This window comes from Centropristis striata, chromosome 4, assembly GCF_030273125.1.
Source record: "Centropristis striata isolate RG_2023a ecotype Rhode Island chromosome 4, C.striata_1.0, whole genome shotgun sequence".
Taxonomy (NCBI): domain Eukaryota; kingdom Metazoa; phylum Chordata; class Actinopteri; order Perciformes; family Serranidae; genus Centropristis; species Centropristis striata.
Window position 1 is genome coordinate 17496727 of NC_081520.1, and position 20848 is coordinate 17517574.

Consider the following 20848-nt stretch of genomic DNA (forward strand, 5'->3'; position numbering starts at 1 on the left):
AAAAAAAGACCCAATACCTGAAGTTTAAATATTGCAAATGTTATCTGCACCTGCATCTATTTCTACAGCTGTTCAGATGCTGACATACACTGTAAAAAATGTCTGTAAATTTTACGGTGAAAAACTGCGAAACCATGACAATAAAAGACCGTAAAATGATAAATGAGTTAATTCAGCTCAGTAACAATGAAACACTGTTAATGTATATATCAGCCAGAACAGTATTTTTTACAGTTCTTAAAAAATCATTACTCCTCTGTAAAATGTGTGTAACAAAAATATACTGTAATATATATATACAAGCCATCACTGTAATTTTTGCATTTATCTTCTGTAAAAAAACCTTTTTCTAACTGTTAAATGGTTTAAACACCATATCTCTAACAAAAACATATTGTAGTATTTAATGGTAAAATCTTTAATTTATGCGGCATTTATGAAGTATTTTCTTGTCAATTATATGGCAGAACAGCGTTTCTTTTGATGGAAAAATGTTTTATTTATACAGTAAAAAATGGAAATCTTACACTTGAAATCAACAGTGCTGATATCTTTTTACTGATATTCGAAAAAGTTGCACCATATTTATTTCGGTAAACTTCTGGCAACCACAGCTGCCGTTTTTTTTAAACCATAAAAACAACAGGTTTTTTTTTTTACAGTGTAGCAGTTACACTGTGGGACAAGTGCTCTTTTACTCTGATGTGCTTTTGTAGCAGCAACCGAAGGAATCTTTCTGTACATCAAAATGAATCTCTTTGGTTTTTTCCTCTCTGCAGGACGACCAGCAGACCAACCAGTGTTATTTAGGAACGCCCTATACATCAACACGTTGCTCAACAGGCCATCGGCAGCAGCTCAGACACCCTGGAGCTGCAGAGAATAGACTGTTAGACACAATCTGCATTCTTGACCTTCTCCCTGAGCTCTTCCTCTCCTAACCTCCCTCTCTTTCACTTTGTGTCCCGTTCTCTCAGCTTTCTCCATCTTTCACTCCACTTTCTTTCTCTGCTCTCCTTCTCAGCCCCTTTTCACACAGAAAAACCTGCTGTTTATACTCTGTGTGCATATAACATGACTGCTGATGTCTGTGAACTTACATATTCACTGCAAAAAAGGTGTGTCTAAAAACAGATAAAAACACTAAATCTGAGGGAAATGATCTTGCTGCATGGACAGATAATTTCACTTGACAAGATTTCTTAAATTAAGATTGTTAAATCTAGAAATAAGCATGTTGAACGCTTAACATAAGAAATTAACTCTTAAAACAAGATAAATAATCTAACACTTCTAAATCTAAAGTTTTTTTTATCTTGGTAAGAAACAAATAATTGTCAGGTCACTCTGCTCTGGCCAGTTCTTCGCTGCTTGCAGCTTTAATTCATCTTGTTTTAAGAGTTCATTTCTTATTTTAAACTTTCAACATGCTTATTTCTGGATGTTTTTATCTTGTTTTAAGACACACCTTTTTTGCAGTGTTGTTTTGGGGCATATTTGAAGCAACTGATTCTCTCATTACCCTTACAGTCTTCATGTAATATAAGATATATATTCAGCATGTTATAAATTATTATGTGGTTTGTTGTTAGCCAAAGTAACCAAAAAGTGCATAAAACTATGGTTTTAATATATTAAAGCACTTTTGAAACAGTTAGTACAGTTAATAGTGCACTGCAAAAAAACATGAAGCTTACCAAGTATTTTCTTCTTATATCTAGCAATAGTATCTTAATTATCTTGTTTTGAGTATAATTTACCTACTGACCTAGTATTTTTATTATTATGTCCTTATGTTATTATCTTATTGTTTAGAGACTTCTTTTTAGGATTGACATTGTGAGCTTTTTCATGCTTTTCAAGCTGTTCAACTGTTGAATATGGTGAGTTTTTACCTAAAATATAGGTTCAAATTGAGAGTTTTAGTTGCATGTAGTTTGAATGTTATTTCAAAAGCATTTTCTACCACCAAAACGTGCTCGTTTCAAGTATTGCTGCGTATTTCAATTTTACTACAGTTGGACTATTCAAGCCACAATTGCTCAAAATAAGTATTTTTGTATTTTTTTTTCAACATATCATTGGTTTCTTACAAAGAAAAAATGTACTTACTGCACTGACAGATACTTTTACTTGTTTAGAGCATGTATTTGCTTAATTCTAGTTATTTATTTCTTATTTTTTGTCAGTTGGTTTTTGCAGTGTGTTTTCTATTTCACACTATTTTAAGAAAACTATGCTTTAGTGTGTTACAGCTTACTCCCTCTCTCTCTCTCTCTCTCTCTCTCTCTCTCTCTCTCTCATTCTGTCCCAGATATTGTTATGAAACTGTGTCTGGAATATTAATTGATGTTTGCATTATTCCAAACAAAACATCTTGGCAGACGCTGTGGTGTATTAACTAAACTGTAACACATGCACAGATGATGAACTGTTGTGTGATGCAGAAGTTCTGTGTGTGAGCTGATAATAAACCTCCCACAAAGCACAAAGCAGGATATGAGATTATTTTTTATTCTGATTTTTTTTTTTACAAGAACTGATTTTATGGCAAGTTCAGGTGATGTTTGCTTTATTCCTTGCATTGTGCTTATCTACCTAAAACATGAATGGAATGCTTTTTTCTAAATGTTTAATCATATTATCTGAAAGGATTTTTTATGGAATCGAACACTGCAAAAACTGAAATCTAAGTAAGATTAAATATCTTAGATCAAAGGGGAAACATGCTTATGTTTTGTCTGATAAGATAGTTCTTCTTAGTCAGCATCTTTTATCTTCGACTGTTTCACTTGTTTTAAGTGTTTTGGTCCTTAGTTATCTAAGTCAGATATTACAGCTTGTTTCTGAGATTTTATGACCTATATAGAGTAAATACATGCTTGAAACTAGAATACTAGAATATCAAAAGTTACAAAGCTGTTTCATCAACACTTATAAGACTTAAATGACAAAAAAAAAAGACACAAAATAACTAAAAAAAAGACACAAAATAACTAAAAAAGACACAACAACAGACACAAATGAACAAAAAAAGACACAAAATGACTTAAAAAAAGACACAAAATGTTTGACTGTTTCACTTGTTTTAAGTGTTTTGGTCCTTAATTATTTAAATCAGATATTACAGCTTGTTACTGAGATTTTATGAACTAAACTGAGTAAATACATGCTGGAAACTAGAATATCAAAAGTCACAAAGCTGTTTCATCAACACTAACAGGTATAAAACTGCTATTTCAAAGTAATGATTTCTGATTTCAGGCATAACTAAGAAACCTCTGACCTCTTCACATACTTAAAACAAGCAGCCAGATGGAATCAATTGTTTTATTATCAATGAAACAATAGAAGTGTGTATTGTTGTGTAGTGTGTATGTAATTAACTAGTACATTGGGACAACTGACACTTGATATTTAAACATTTAACATGAAACATTTATTACTTAAATAAACTTGTTATTAGTTACAATACACTAATTCGAAGGTATTTTTGGGTTCGTTAACATTAGATATTTTTACTTGTTTTGGAAAGTCTTGACAAGCCAAATTTTCTTGTTCCATCAGCAGATAATTTTGCTATTTTTAAGTAAAATACACCTCATTTTTGTACTTTTTTTCTTGTTTTTGAGAGGCATCACTTCCTGCTAGTTACATACATAGTGGCTTTTCAATATAAACTTGTGTTGTCACAGGAAACAGTTTACTCCCACTTGACTAAAAAGGACATTATTGGGTACAACAGCAATGACTTCAGCATTTAACACCGGTCTGGTGTCTTGGCTATCAATCGACAAAATTCATAATTTGTTGTCATTGGCAGCCTCAGACACAGCTAAGAAAAACTAAACAAAGAGTTCTTTAAAATAACAAATCCAAAGTATTGTTGTTAGAAAAAGGAATTGTATATCAGAAGCATTAAATGGTATCACTGTTGTTGACACAAAATCTCATTCCTTATCATGACCTTTAAGGGAATAAACACCTTTTTTGGAGCCTTCAGCCAGTTTGTGTTTTCTCAACAGGGATAAAATTAGAACATTAGAACAACAGAACACATAGAAGTTTTAAAATACATGTCATTAAGTTTATTTGCAGTGCTGTGAAGTCTGTCATGTGTATCATATCTCACTTAATGCATACAGGCAGTAGGAAAGTGTTTCTTTGAGGGATTTCATGGTTGCGTACTGGACCAAACTGGAAGCAGGCAGGAAGAGCAGCAGCTCTGTGGCTGTGTCGCATCATCAATGACCCGGCAAAGACGGAGGATGAACGGTCCTCTATTTATAGTGGGGAGCTAATGAGTGCACTAAGAACAGCTCTGAGGACAGTGAGTAATGGAAAACTGACCAGGTGTGACGAGCAGACAGGTGACTATGGAACTTGACAATGATAATGACAGCAAACCAAAACCAGGACCCCGAAACCAAAGAAGCTAAATGTAATTTAGCTTCTTTCACTTTATGATTTTCACCTGTGCTTTTCCTACTGTGACATGTAAAAGGGTGATAAAGGTGTGTTTTCCTGCTTTGCACCTCTTGTCTGGTCTTGTCTTCTGTCTTACTTTGGAAGACTCTCTCTATACTGCTCTCAAAACTAAAAAATCAAGGATTTGGTCAACTGGTCTCTTAACGCAATCGACACAATCTTCTTGATGAGAAGCCTAGGGAACCCTCCTGCCCTGCCGGGACGTTTGCAGCTGGCTACACGATGGACACGTGGGAGAGGTGGTGGGTCGTGTGCCTGCCGGCTCTTTCCATAGAGGACATAGAAGATCTCTATCTATTCGGAATCTTGATAAAAGGTCTTTTACTGATTGGATTAGGCATTGCTCTGGCGTATCGAGATACAAAGAAAACAGTGACAGCTGTCCAAAGCCCCATAAGGCTGATTGATGCGATGTGCAGAGCTGTCAGCACTCAGACTGTGGTCACAAACCGCACTTTGGATGAAATCAAGGAGCGACGGACGAACCTGGAAAAGCGGAGATCAGTATGCACATTAACGACAAGATGAGTAGCAGAAAATTGCTGCCACTTTCATCTACAGCCCATATTCAAATCTTATCTGACCTTTCTGTCTCTTCATCTCTGGCTTCCTGTCCTGTTCACCTCTGTCATATTGTTTGTGTGTTTTTATACGTTTTGGACGGGTTGATGGCAAATTTCGTTGTATTACCCTGTGCAATGACAATAAAGGCTTCTGATTCTGACAAGTTCTGCACAGAATGTGGGCGTCAGAATTGATAACCAACCAGCCTTTAATTTTCATCTAGCCTCCATTGCATATTATGCATTGACTACTGTAACTCCCAGTGGTGTTCCTGGTCTCAACCAGCCCAAAAGAGTACATGTCATCCCTCTGCTCTTATCCCTGCACTGGCACCCAGTTGCTGCCCAAATCAAATTCAAAACCCTGACACTCGCATACAAAACAGCAACTAGAACTGCTCCTGCTTACTCTAACTCCTGTACTCATAGTCCACAAACCCTCCGGCTCACTACGCTCTTCCAATGAAAGGTGTCTGGGCCTGATGTCACTAGCTAAACTATCAAACTGTATCTGACCTGCTGAGTCTTTCCTAGTCTTTAAGAAGGGACTAAAGACCCGAAACTCTTTTGTGAACACCTTCACCGTAGCTTCAGTGACCCCACTAATACCCTCCTACATCGTGTTAACACAATATTCTTTTGAAATTCCTGAGATTTTAGACCAATTATGCCTTGTTGAAATATGCCCACTCAGTTTTCCTTTTTTTTTTTTAAAGAAAAGCTGTAGGCTTAGCCACCTAAATAAACGAAACTAAAAAAAAGACTTCAGAGGCAACTTCAATGAGCTCAATTTCCATAAAAACAAGTAAATGAGTAAATGAGCTGGCTCGTGTTTTAATGGGACATAATGAGTTCACTGCTGGGAGATCTTTTACACCAGCAAGCTTGGCTTTCACCACCAGCAAACTTGGCTTTCACTTTATTTAGATATTTAGACACACACACACACACACACACACACACACACACACACACACACACACAGACAAACACCCTTGAAGTGATATTACAACAACCCAAACGTGTTCCTGCTAACCCCAATCCTTTTTCCGATTATGATTTCACTGTATTTTATAACCTTAAAGCTGCATTTATTGATCCCAAGATGCCTCCACCTGATTAGGACGTTATCACACTATTAAAATGGGCGGCTGTGGCTCTGTTGGTAGAGCGGTCACATACTGATCAGAAGGTCGGTGGTTCGATCTTAGACCGTGGCAGCCTACATGTCGAAGTATCCTTGGGAAAAGATACTGAACCCCGAATTGCTCCTGATGCTACGTTCCTCCATGTATGAATGAATTCCCAATGGTGACAGGTGACTGGTAGACTCCAACAGTATAAATGTGTGTGTGAATAAGCATCTGTAGTCTAAAGTGCTTTGGATAAAAGTCCAAAATGTCGCATTAAAGAAAATGTGAAATGTGGGACGTTTCCATAAATTGGTGTTTGTCAGCTGTGATCATCCTATAAGAACTGGCAGAATGGACTCTACCTTCAAGTCTGCACTGCAATTCACAATCACTTAAAGAACAATATATAAATGAATAATATAAATAACTAGAAAATTTCCTCTGGGGAAATTCTGAAAGGGGGTTACCTGCTGGTGTGTGTACACTATGATGAGATTCTTCAGAGATTTAAACAATTAATACTAGTAATGTTATGATAGTATATTATATACAAGGAGCACACCTACAACAAGCATTCCTTTTCAAGTATTTATTTATACAGCAACTTATGCCCTTTTACCTCAAAATGTGTGTGTGTGTGTTTGTGTGTGTGTGAAGCATGTGTATCTGGAGGAGTGTGCACGCTCACGTGCGCATGTGTGTGTGTGTAACCAAAAAATAAAGTTACTTGACATGAAACCCCCTAACCTTGCTCCTGCAGTTGAACCAAACACATTATTTAATGGTAACACACTAAACAGTCATTTAACAAAAAATACAACAGAAAGAGTGAAGCTGCACATAGTCAGCCTCCTCCAGCTTTCACACAGGGTGAACATCCAACGCAAAACACATGGAGCCCATTATAAGAAGTGCAGAAATGTTGCTGATTCTCCACTGAAATGACACCATCATCTCCCACGTCTCCGTTCCAGATGGGCCAGTCTGTCACCAGGAGCTGCATGAGCTCTCCACATAAAACTTCACTCTGTGCTGATATTCTGCTGTCTGGAAGGCAGACACTTCATTAAATCAGGACACATATTCAGTGATGGAATGTAACTAAGTACATTTACTTAACTCTATGGAGTCTTGGGCTATTTTGTCCATTTTTTATTTGTGTCTTTGTCTGTGTTTAGCGTAAGTCTTTTTTTCTTTTTTGTGTATTTTTTGGTCATTTTGTGTCTTCTTCTGTGTTTTTTTTTTTGTAATTTTGTCTTCTCATTTTGTGTCTTTTTTAGTCATTTTGTGTCCTTTTTTAAAGTAATTTTGTCTTCTCATTTTGTGTCTTTTTTTAGTCATTTTGTTTCTTTTTTTAGTAATTTTGTGTATTTTTTAGTCCTTTAATCCAACATAAAATGTGATTTTGAATCTTTTTTTACTTTTAAAACACTATCATGCTCAATAAAGAATTTGAAATGTTGCAAATGTGAACAAAGGTTGCAAATATAACATATAAGAGAGGGTTAAGTACAATTTGAGTACACTGTAAAAATGTTTGTAGAAATGACAGTAAAACACTGTCAAATAGCATCAGAAATAGGGCGTAAAATAAAATAATTGATATCGCTGTTGTAGACAATTATTACAATAGTACAAAACTTAAACTGTAAAAATATTAAAAGAAAATGTATATAAAATTAAGGGATAGATACCATAATGTCACAAAGACACAATTACCGTAAACATACCAGGATTATTCAGTCTAAATTACAGTTTTTGATCATATTTACATTAAAAGTTACAATAGAAAACCCGCTCACTGTATTTTTTTTTTGGTGAAATTCTTGCAACCACAGCTGCCGGTATTTTACCATGATTTAAACAGATTTTTTTTTACAGTGTACTTTACTTGAATATTTTTATTTTATGTAACTTGATTTGTCTACTTCTTATTCTTGCACTTCATGGAGCTTTGATTAAAAAAAGGTACTCCTGTTGTTATACAGTATTTATGTTCAATTAAATAAACAGTTTCAATAACACTACTTGTGCCATGTCATATATGGCTTTGACAATACTGGGATATATATTGTATATCGATATTCAGCCTAAATATATATATCGGGATATGACTTTTGTCCTACTATTGCATAAACTTCTCATGTCCGTGCATACATGAAAAAAATGAGAATCTCCAACATATTGATTCATACTTAATGTTCATGTAGTGAGAGAAAGAGAGAGAGAGAGAGAGAGAGAAAGAGAGAGAGAGAGAGAGAGAGAGAGAATAGAGAGAGGAAAGAATAGAGACAGAGAGAGAGAGAGAGAGAGAGAGAGAGAGAGAGAGAGAGAGAGAGAGGCGGCATTCTGCATGGTTTGATTACTGTTCCGCCTTCTCTCTCTCTCTCTCTCTCACTCTCTCTCTCTCTCTCTCTCTCTCTCTCTCTCAGTCTGCCGGCTATTGCCGCTCTGCTCACACTGTGTCTCGCTGTGGATCGTGTTTTAACTCGCCATCACTGCTGTTACGGACCTTTTGTTGAATGAAACGCGCAGAGTTTTTCCTCTGGATGATCCTAACTGTGTGGAGGAGACACATAAATGTGAGTAGAGCTTCGTGCCTTTACGCTGCTGTGTTTCTCTTTTCTTCACACACACACACAGAGAGGGAGGACTGTATGTGAAACAGGCACCTGCTGCAGAAAGCTTTACATTTAAACCTCTATACATTGTGACTGCGACTGAGCTCAGGCGTTAAACTACATACATGAACAAACCTAATACCTAAACCAATCGCCCACAACGTTCACTTCATCCTAACAGGAGTAATTTGGATTACACTAGGGTTAGGGTTAGGGCTGTTCTTGTTGTTTTAACGCCACTATAAGTTTGTTTAATGCAGTTTAAATGTGTTTTTGTGTGCCCATTTTACCTGAAACTGCTCATGCAAAAAAAGTTGGCACAGCTGATGTTTTAAGAACTGCAGGGCTTAAATAATTATATTGTATTACATAATTTCAACACAAAATGATCAGAAACAGTCATTATTAATCATAAAACACATGGTAAAGGCATAGATAGATTATTATAGCATAGGCCTATATGGTATTGTGTTATTGTCCCAAGTGAGTTACCAAAAAGTGGCTCAATTTAGCTGATTTCACCCTGCAACAACAAAAGCTGGATTATAGGCTACATACACGTTTTATGGGACATCATAATTTTGTAATAGGCTAATTTCACAGTAGTTTATAAACTCTAAACCTGCTGTTTTACACTCTAAATGTAGCTGCAGAAAAATGAAAGCTATGACATAAGTAGTTGATAAAACTGTCTTCTATCTGCACATTGTGTGTAGTTTTTTCAGTAGTTAGGATTCTTCCTGGCTCATTATAGGTCAGTATGTCAGTGTATTCACATCCCATCATAACATTCAGTCACACATTGCTTCAGTGTTTATGATCTGGATTAAACACTCCACACTAAGTGAACATAATGCTTTTACTGTACATACTAAACTGTCAGTGGGGTTTTAAGCCATCTAGGAAACAAAAAAAATAAAGTCAGAAACATGAGCGTCTTCTCTGCTCTTTCCCCAGCTGGTTTTGAACTCTGACATCACTTCCACTCTTCACACAGCAGGCTGCTTTTTGCTCCTATTAACTTGTTGGAAAAGCAAGTCAAACAGCATTAATAAACGGCTAATGGGACGAGCTGGCAGAGTTGACGTTTCAGTACAGTGGGCGCTTGTGTGTCTTTCAGTGCTCCGGGGGTTTTGACTGCAGACAATTAATAAATCATGAGACTGAACAACTAAATCAGCTGCTTGTGTCGGTGATACTTTCCAACTTTATCTGTGCACGGACCAGAGAATTGTTCTTTTAGATCATGGGATGTAGAGCAGAACCAGCTTGTTGCTATGCAGATCCCTCTGTAACCCAGTTTATTATGTGCTGAATTAAATTCTACATTGAATCTTGGTGCAATTTTGCCATTTTAAAAAGCACTTAGATCTTCGATCTTTAACCCTGCCAATGAAATATGAGGACGGTTCAGTCTTCAAACGTCTGCCTGTCTGTCTGTCTGTCAGCTTCATATCTAACACAAAAGTTGGAGAGCACATTGCATGACCACTGATGAAGAATTTGATGATTTCTGCCAAGCAGTTATGTTGCATTCATTTGCCATTGGAACAGTCAGTTAACTCTATGGAGTCTTGGGCTATTTTGTCCATTTTTTAATCCTTTTCATGTCTTTTCGTGTCTCATTTTGTGTCTTTTTTGGTCATTTGTGTCTGTTGTTTTGTCATTTTTAGTTATTTTTTGTCTTTTTTTGTCATTTTGTGTCTTCTGTGGGGTATTTTTTTGGTCATTCTGTCGTCTCATTTTGTGTCTTTTTTTGGTCATTTTGTGTCTTTTTTTAGTCATTTTGTGTGTTTTTTTGGTCATTTTGTGTCTTTTTTTGTCCTTTAGTCCAACATAAAATGCTATTTTGAATCTTTTTTTTTTTAACTTTCAAAGCAATGTCATGCTCAACAAAGAATTTTAAATGTTGCAAATGTGAACAAAGGTTACAAATATAACATATAAGGGGGTTACATCCAGTTAATTCATAATTTTATACTAAATATATTTGAGCTTGTCTCCAGTCTTAGTTGGTATATCATCATCAAACTGAAACTGGCCTCATGGAGTTTACAGCCAGAACTTTAGAGGTACATTTACAGTAGGGCTCCACGCTGCTCTGTTTTCTAGTCTGGATGTGATGAAGAAGTCTGGATTTGGTGCTTTTGGAGACTCCAGAGGGTTAAAGGTCCGGCTCTTGAAGTAATTCTGCAGCTTGACGGTGTTATGTTCATGTGTTTTTCTGTCAGAAAAAGATGATAAACAAACATAAACCAGAATATTTATCAGGCTGCAGGTTTGCATGTGATCGAGTGTTAAGCTGAGCACCGTTAATCACTTTGTGTCTCTTTGAGCTGGTACAGATACTCCGCATTCAATAATGTTTATGTGAAAAGAAAGTTTATGCAGTGACATGTCTTTGAAGGATTATTTCCTGGTAAGAGTCTTCCGTTGCTTAATGTCAGGAAGAAACTCAGGGAAACAAATGGATGAGAAACACAATTTTAAGAAGGATAAATGGAGTTTGACCAAATCAAATTATAGATTTATGTTTACTGTGATGAATTATCTCGATTTATGGAGGTTGATTTTCATGCTGAATGACAGCCACTTGATTCAGCTTAGAGAAATGTTGAGAAGGCTTATAGGAACAGCATTTTAGTTTTAGTGTGATGATACAGTTTCTAGGGGTTTGATGCATATTTTACACATATGAGTACACATGTAATACTGCAGTGGAGCAGCTGAGCGCCCTCTGGAAGAAAGGATCTCGGGAAAAGCATCATGCTTCAATGAGCTGCAGGGAAATGTTTCAACAGATCTTAATGGTCTTTTTAGTAAACAGTCGGCACAATGAATCCTCTGTTCCTCCTACAGAATTCCTGCTTTCAACTCCAACAGTTGTAATATTAAAATCAGTAGAATCTCCTTTTCTCTTCTTCCCTATGTCTGCACTCTCACTTCTCCTTTCTTCCCACCCTTGCTCTCTTTCTACGGTGAAGTTTTTTCGATTCTCTGTTTTGTTTCTGTATTTCATTGCACCATTTACAATAAATCATCCTCTCCTCTGTCCCTCAAACTGAACTATTTCTGACCTCTTTGGAAAGATAATCTGTTTTTTACTCCGACCTTGAAGGCAGAAGGATGACTGTGGTTAGCTAAGAGCCTCAGCTTTAGCCACCTACCGTTTCCTTTTACCACTCCCAAACCAATCTCACACACACACACACACACACACACACACACACACACACCCCTTCAGCCCCCTACCCAGATTGATCTCTCTCTTCTCTCCTTGTTCACTGTCTCAAGAATCCGTTCTTCTAAGTTTGGGAGACAAACACACATTTGACTGACTTTTCTACACTGCACACTGCATCAAAAGTCTCATGCAGTGCTGAACTGTGTATTTGAACAGAAATTTGAAGAAGAGATGTACGTTTGAAAAGTGTGCAAAAGTGAGAATTCTCTAAAACCAGACACTAGCCGTGTTTCCTTTAGGGGGAAGAGTAGCCAACGGGAAAGTCTCCACGCCCTCTCTAATGTCCTCTCACTCTGTGTTTCTCCATTACAAAAAGGCCCCCAGAGGGATTTAGAGACTCTGGAGGTGACGTATGGTTTTCGACCATCGCGTAATCGCTTATCGACAGTTTTGACCGTGACGTCACATACGCGACGGATTAAACACGGGAGACTCAACTGTGGCCGCCGTCGCTAACTGTGCACAACGTCGGCAGCTGATCATAAACAAAGCAGCATGGCTAATTATGCACAGCGTCTCCGCTGATCTGTGCACAGAGTGTTATTGTAAACAAACAGAGATCGCTAAGTGAACACCATCTGCAGCAGCAGCACATACACACTGTACTGCTACAGAGCTAACTGTTAGCCTGTCAACATTTGCAGACTGGACGCTAAGGGGTAAACATCCCCTCCGGCTCTGCAGCTGGGAGAGACTGCTGCAGGAGGATTGTGCCGCTTCGACTCGTTCTTACTCTTGAGTAACTTGAGTCTTCTCATAGTTTTACATAATAATGTTTTATTTATTTAATTATTTTTGAATGACCTGGCTTTGAGGGTGGCGATGTCAGTTGGAATGAAATATCTCAACAATCATTGGATGTATTTCCACTAAATTTGGTCCAGGTATCTGTGGTGCTTAGAGGACGAATCCGTAGGACTTTAGTGATCCTATGACTTTTCATCTAGCGCCACCAGCACCTCAGAGTTTTCATTAATCCTGTGAAATATCTCAAAATCTAATAGATGGATTAGAAAAAATTGGATTAGTAAAATAAATTCAAGGACAGGAGGTTTGGCTAGACCAACTGGACGGACAAGAGAAGACAAGAGACTGAATGCATAAAGCATGGGAGCATAGGAGAAAGAAGAGAAAGAGAAGAAAGGAGAGGAAGGCAGTCGGGCTGAGAGAAGGATAATGGGTGGAGGAGAGAGGACAGGCGGATAAAAAGGAGCTTCAGAGGAGGTTAATGTGAAAGAGAGAGCAGTGATGGTGTGATTGCTCTCCGGAGGAGTTCTGATAAGCAGCACTTAAGAGCCTCTGTGGTTAAGTAATCACTGTGATTAAAGGCCAGAATGGCTGCAGAGGTAGAGAAGGATGCTAACAGCTAGCCTGACGCCCACTGCACAACAATATCACATTATACTGGAACATAACATCACAAGAGAGCATAGCACAACATAACACAACACAAAAACAGCTTCTGTTCATCTGTCAAGGTTGTTTGACATCATCTCCTTCTATTTTAATCTCATGTTGGGATTTCAACCAGGTGCAGTCTGGGTGTTGCATTCAAGGACTGAGGTGTTTTTGTGGGTTTTTCTGAGTTCATTAGCGGAGTGACGTGGGGTTGTAAACAACTCCAAGCTTCTGTTTCTGTGGGCATCACAATGAGCAGGATTGGTTGTCACTTTAGCAATGCTTGGTGCCTTTTACATATCTTACACATCTTCAGGAACCAGAAGATGCTTTCCACTGTCTTTGGACAATTAAATTTGAAGCAGCATTAAGGAATTTCTGACCACAAGGCAGCAGAAAATACATAAATTAAAACTGCAAGCAGCGATGAACTGGCCCGAGCAGAGCACACTGCAAATTATTTGTTTCTTACCAAGATAAAAAAAACCTTTAGATTTAGAAGTGTTAGATAATTTATCTTGTTTTAAGAGTTAATTTCTTATTTTTAAGTGCTCAACATGCTTATTTCTAGATTTATTAATCTTAATTTAAGAAATCTTGTCAAGTGAAATTATCTGTCCATGCAGCAAGATCATTTCCCTCAGATTTAGTGTCTTTATCTTGTTTTTAGACACACCTTTTTTGCAGTGTAGGTGAAGACATTTGCAGAGTTTTAAAAAAAAAAAAAAAAGACCTACATCACACACAGTCCAAACTCTCACAGTCACTGAAGGAACATAGTTCACTTATTTATCAGTAACACTTTATATTAAGGTACACATATTCAACATTAATTAGTTGCTTATTTGCATGCAAACTAGTAACATATTGGCTGTTAATTAGTCATTATTAAGTAGTTATTAATGCCTTATTCTGCATGGCCTTATTATACAACCAGTAAGACATTAACTAAGAGTTTTCCCTCAATAACCTCAGAATTATTGCTTATTAGTAGTAAGTAAGGAAGTTGTTGTATATGAGTTACGACCTTAACTTTGTATGGACTTTATAAGGTGGTATTACCTAAATAATAATTATTCTCCCTTAATAACACTTAATGAATATGGTCTGTTCCTACATAACTACCACCTTATGAAGTCCATATTATAAAGCATATTAAGATCATAACTCATATACAACAACTCCCTTACTTACTACTAAGCCAAATTGGTAAGTTGACCAGTAAGGCATTCTCTCTAAAACTAAACACACACACAGATTTGGGTTATGTATGGAAAAATAGATGTAAAAAAGATAGTTTTTGTCCAGTTTGAAATGAGAAACTTCAGCCTGCAGGATCAGGATCACGGCCTCTCGCCTAATTGGATATTTGTTCCCGAGACACTGAGAGCTGTCACGATTCTGGTCGTTTAATTAGAGGGATGACTCACAAGCGAGTGAAGGTGACAGTGGTTTGAGTCACTCCACACACACACACACACACACACACACACACACACACACACACACACACACAGAGAGTGGTGTTTGTGTGCCTGTGTGTTTAATTGTGGGTGACTCTGTTTCTGTTTTCGAGTGCAGAGAGCTCATTTGCATCGGCAATATTGCCCCCTGCCAACCTGTGCTTTGTCTGTTGCCATGGCGATAAGACTATTATTAGTTTTCCCGAAAGTCAAATCCGTCACCAAACAGGAACAGAAATACCAGTTTCCTTTGAACTTATGTGTTTGACTTGTAAACTGCTGTTATTTGCCGCTCTGTGTTACTGTTACCACCTGTTCTATTCTATTCTATAACTATTAATACTTATTTTTCTGACATGTTGCTGTTCCGACACACCATTCATTAACTGACTCATGATAAGAAAATGGCGAGCTGCTTCTAATTTGTCAAAGTGAAAGAGTGAAGAATTATAAGTGTTTAATTAGCATCATTAGCTCATTAGATTTTCAGGTCAGAAACCAGAATTAATGAAGGTGGGTGTCAAGCTGTGCCGTTTTAGAAATTAATGCCAAAAAGATTATCATTCATCCAGACATAATGGTCTAATCCTTTGTTGCTCTCTGTTAGCTAATAACCCAAGTGTGAAACTCAGTCATTGTTTAGAGCAAATTAGCGGTGAATCTAATCCTGACCTTGAATAGTCTTCGTTTTTTAAAGTGAAAGGAGCTGAGGTTTGTTTCCCTGCTGTGCCCTTTTTCAGTGATTTAATAGATCCGATCAGAATTTCATGAATTTAATTCGTGTTGTGCTATATAACAACTACAGCCGTGCATGAACCCTGGCCCAATTATCTCCCACATTCCACACACAGACAAAATAAAAAGGCAGCAATCACTGTCCTCGGTTCCTTTCACCAACTAGGAAGTAAGAAAAGAAAGCATAGCAAACACCAACATATGTACATTAACCCTCTGGAGTCTCCAAAAGCTCCAAATCCAGACTTCTTCATGACATCCAGACTAGAAAACAAAGCAGCGTGGAGCCCTACTGTAAATTTACCTCTAAAGTTCTGGCTGTAAACTCCATGAGGCCAGTTTCAGTTTGATGATGATATACCAAGTAAAACTGGAGACAAGCTCAAATATATTTAGTATAAAATGATAGAACTGGATGTAACCCTCTTATATGTTATATTTGACACCTTTGTTCACATTTGCAACATTAAAAATTCTTTATTGAGCATGATAGTGTTTTGAAAGTAAAAAAAAGATTCAAAATCTAATTTTATGTTGGACTAAAGGACTGAAAAAGACACAAAGTGACCAAAACAATACACACAATGACAAAAAAAGACACAAAATGACAAAAAAAAGACACAAAATGACAAAAAAAATACACACAATGACTAAAAAGAGACACAAAATGACTAAAAAGAGACACAAAATGACAAAAAAGACACAAAATGACAAAAAAAAGACACAAAATGACCAAAAAAAGACACAAAAAGACATAAAATGACCAAAAAAAGACATAGGTTGCAAATATGAACATATAAAGGTAAAATTCGACAGCAGCGCTCCACGTGACCTCGTTTTATGTTAAGGCGCTTTGAAAAAGTGCTGTTTTTGGTGTGACTGCAGACAGCTACTAAAGGAAAATCCTACCAAACTTTTTGTCACACAGTTTGAAGGAGATTTTGGTTTGTTGATGCATTTCTTCAAATGGAAAAAAAGGATCCTTTGAAGGCTTTCCAGACATTACACTGTGTCATGCAGCATCTCTGTGTGCCGATGAAGTGATACGGCTGATGTCCTGCAGACTGAGCAGCAGATTTAAACAAAAGAAAGGGAAAAAGAAAGCAGGTGTGCTGTGGATGAGGGGGGCAGTGATCACTTTCTGTGTGTGTGTGTGTGTGTGTTTTTGTAACTGCTGACAGTCTGACGCCGCGTCTAAAAGCACCCGGGACGTGATGAGATCACCTCTGTCTGTAAACACTGTTAGTCCTGTCACACACACACACACACACACACACACACACACACACACACACACGCACACACACAGATGTCTCTGGTGTGGAGACAGCAGCACCTGTGGCAGCATTAGAGTAGTTTCAGATGGGCTATAACAACCATCTCTCTGTTTGTCTTCCTTCTTTCTTTCCCATTAAGCCTCAATCTCTCTGTTCTCTTGTTCATTTTCTATCCCTTTCTTTCCTTCTCTCTCTTTATTTTTCTCGAGATCAATAATGTTCTCCTCTTTTTACTCTCTTCTCTGTTGTGCTTCTCTCTGATTATTCCCTCTTGCGTTAGTCATTTTCCACCTCTTCTTCTCTTTCATTCTCTGTCTCTTTCTCTTTGCCTGGATCTAAAATTAATCTCTCTCTCTCTATTTGGCTCTCCCTCTCTCTTTTCCATCTCTTGCATTATCTCTCCATCTCTTTCCACTCCTCTCATCTCTTCCATTTTCAATCTCTCTCACTCCTCCTCTTTTCACTTTCCCCTGATCAATACTTTCCTTCTCTCTGCTCCCTCTCTGGTTTCGGTCTTCAATCTACCTCTTAGTTTTTAGTTGCTCATGCTGCCCAAATAATCTGCCACTTGGCGTTCAGTGTTTAAAAGACTTTTCTTTTACTTTGAGTTTTTCAGATGATTTCAAATAATTTGTATGCCTTTCTATGATAATCTGGTTGGTCCAGACTGTATGAGGGTTGTTTTGAGTTCTGAGCAAGCCAACTGTCAGGTTTCAAATGGACTTTTTCTTCAAATGTGGTGTACTTTTATCCTCTTTTCCACTCTCCGGTTGCTGGTTTGAATGCAAAAGTAACACTAGGTGTTACTGGTGTTACATGATGTTTCAGACATGCACTGATTATATTTTCATAAGTAGCAGCCACAGACACATTGACTGTTAGTGTTCTGTTTTCTTCAAAACATGTAAAAGATTGAATTAGCACTCTGCAGATATTGAGTTTCACAGACTAATTTCTCTCTTTTAAAATGTGCGATCTAAGTTTATTAACTACTGGGAAACTGTCCTTGCTGCACTGCAAAAAAGGTGTGTCTAAAAACCAGATAAAAACACTAAATCTGAGGGAAATGATCTTGCTGCATGGACAGATAATTTACCTTGACAAGATTTCTTAAATTAGGATTATTAAATCTAGAAATAAGCACGTTGAACGCTTAAAATGAGAAATTAACTCTTAAAACAAGATGAATTATCTAACACTTCTAAATCTAAAGTTTTTTTTTTTAATCTTGGTAAGAAACAAATAATCATCAGGTCACTCTGCTCGGGCCAGTTCATCGCTGCTTGCAGCTTCAATTTATCTTGTTTTAAGAGTTAGTTTCTTATTTTAAGTGCTCAACATGCTTACTTCTAGATTTAATAATTTAATTTAAGAAATCTTGTCAAGTGAAATTATCTGTCCATGCAGCAAGATCATTTCCCTCAGATTTACTGTTTTTATCTTATTTTTAGACACACCTTTTTGCACTGCAGGCCTTGGGGTTAAATCCTAAATGAATACACTACCTCTTTTTAATTACCCCCTTTTTTGCAGTGTGTGGCATCCCGAGAGCCACGGTTAGCTGCTCTGCCTGTGTCCTCTGCTTCAACACCCCACTGAAATTAATGAGGGGACCAGAAAAGACTTCTCTTAGAGCTTTGGGTCATAGAGCCTTTAGTACAAAATGAGATTAGTGGTGATTAGAAATGAGACTCTTGCTCGTAAAAACCTCATGCTGGCACGCTAACAAAGTTTTATTATTAAGCTACTGCTCATTCATTTACAATCTACTGCTTAAATATGACAATGAAGGTGATAGAATCAGGATGATTAGCTTATTGAGAGAGAGTGTAAAGTGGCTCAAAGTGAATCTGGATGAAACAGACTGATGATGTCAGGATATTTAAAGTGTGGGTTGAAAGAGAGGAGAAGATATCCCTCTCTCTCCCTATCAGTCTCGCTCTGTCTCTCCACCCTCCACCTCTATTTTCCTCATATCGACTGGTTCAGTAATGGAGTATTGAACATGATTAGATAAAACTTCACTGACCTCTGAAGAAGAATGGGGCTGCTGGAGCGGCAAGAAGAAATACGATTCATCAAATAAAAATCAGCCTATCTTAGTGTGTGTGTGTGTGTGTGTGTGTGTGTGTGTGTGTGTGTGTGTGTGTGTGTGTATCAGTGCATCTCTGTGTGCATGATGTAAGATATGGGTATGGGACAGATGGGTGAATATTGTGCAAATAGTCTTGCATGACATGTGCAAAGACGTATTAAACAATATATGTAAAACATCTAAGGTGGAATATTAAAATCACATATTTTTTTGTCCTGTGTACCAGCAGTACTCTGAGGGATCATTTCTATTACAACTCATTGTCTTGTTCTGTTTTTCTGAGGAAATAGATATGAGTAGATGGTAAATATTGATATCTGATCCAGAGAAGTACTACAGCTGCTGCAAGTAAAAATAAAATGTACTGGAATCTGCATTCAGACATATTGAACTTCATCCTTCTCGTGTTGTTGTTGGACCAGATCTTGTTTTATTTGTCTTCTGTTAGGTTTAACAAGTTTAAAATGGCTAAAAGCTGCAAAAATCAGTCAACACAAGCACAAACAGTTTTTGGTAATCACTGGAGATGATGTATGATGTGAAGGATGTTTTGGAGGAGTAGTGACACAAGAAAAATGTGTTGTCAAACACGTTTGATATTTAACATTTTTGATCATTAGACATTTGCAATAAACGTTCACATAAATTTCCAAAGATTATTATACTGTCACGCTGACAGACTGTTTTGAAGACGTCATATTTTCAGGTTTATTGTATGTATTTTTGTATTTTGGCTGCACAAAAACATCCCAGACCAGATAATAATTGTATTTATATAGTACCTTTAAATACACCGTTCACAAAGTGCTTTGACAGAAAAAGACAAGCAAAAGCAAAAGGCAATGTATGTCAGGTCACGCCCTCTAAAAAATCCGCTCACTCTGCGTGTCTCCATTACAAAAAGGGCTCCAGAGGGATTTAGAGACTCTGGAGGTGACGTTTGGTTTTAGATCGTCGCAACGGATTAAACACGGGAGACTCAACTGTGGCCTCCGTTGCTAACTGTGCACAACGTCAGCAGCTGATCATAAACAAAGCAGCATGGCTAATTATGCACAGCGTCTCTGTTGATCATAAACATAGTGATGGTGAATAAACCGGCATCACTAACTGTGTATAGAGTGTCCGGTGCTTGTTTTGAACAGAGATCTCTAAGTGAACACCTCCTGCAGCAGCAGCACATGCACACTGTACTGCTACAGAGCTAACTGTTAGCCTGTTAGCAATTTGCAGACTGGACGCTAAGGGGTTAACATCCCCTCCGTCCCTGCAGCTGGGAGAGACTGCTGCAGGTTGTGATAATTACTGATTTCTGTATTTAAGTAAAGGTTTTTTTTTTTTGGCTGTGCAGCAAATAGATACACATTTGTTCTTCAAACAGTAGTTGCACAAGGAGTGTATAGTATTAAACTGCACTTGCTATTACCACAATAAATGTGTGGGGAAAATCCACCAGGACTGAAATAAGGATATGTTTGCGTTAGTGATACATATTTCCGAACAAATTAAAATTAAAATAGTAGGAGACCTTACACACAATGAGCCTTCGGCAACAGTACATAAAAGTCATACATGGTACTATCCAACATGGTAGCGTGTCTCCTCTTAACCTACTCTTTAAATTGAATCTAAGCTCTGCCTGAACTTCTTGCCAAGTCCGTTTTAATTTGCAATAACTTTTTTTTTTTTCCCAAATGGCAGCTGGCAGATCTGTGTGGCTCATGATTTAACCTCACTGCTTGGAGCCTGACAGAGCAGCCTGTTTGTTTTTAATGAAATTCAAAATATACTGAATAATAATGAGACGCTTTCTTGTTTACAAGAGTATTTT

At 37.4% G+C, this 20848-nt stretch overlaps 1 protein-coding gene across 1 annotated transcript in view; it reads left to right on the top strand.

The window, feature by feature from the left end:
* Nucleotides 1-8607: 8607 nt before the first annotated feature.
* gpr4 (G protein-coupled receptor 4) overlaps nucleotides 8608-20848 on the top strand; it is a 66735-nt gene continuing 54494 nt past the window's right edge. The window contains exon 1 of the mRNA XM_059332013.1: nucleotides 8608-8766. The gene's annotated coding sequence lies outside the window, so the exon portion shown is untranslated. The remainder of the gene's footprint in view (nucleotides 8767-20848) is intronic.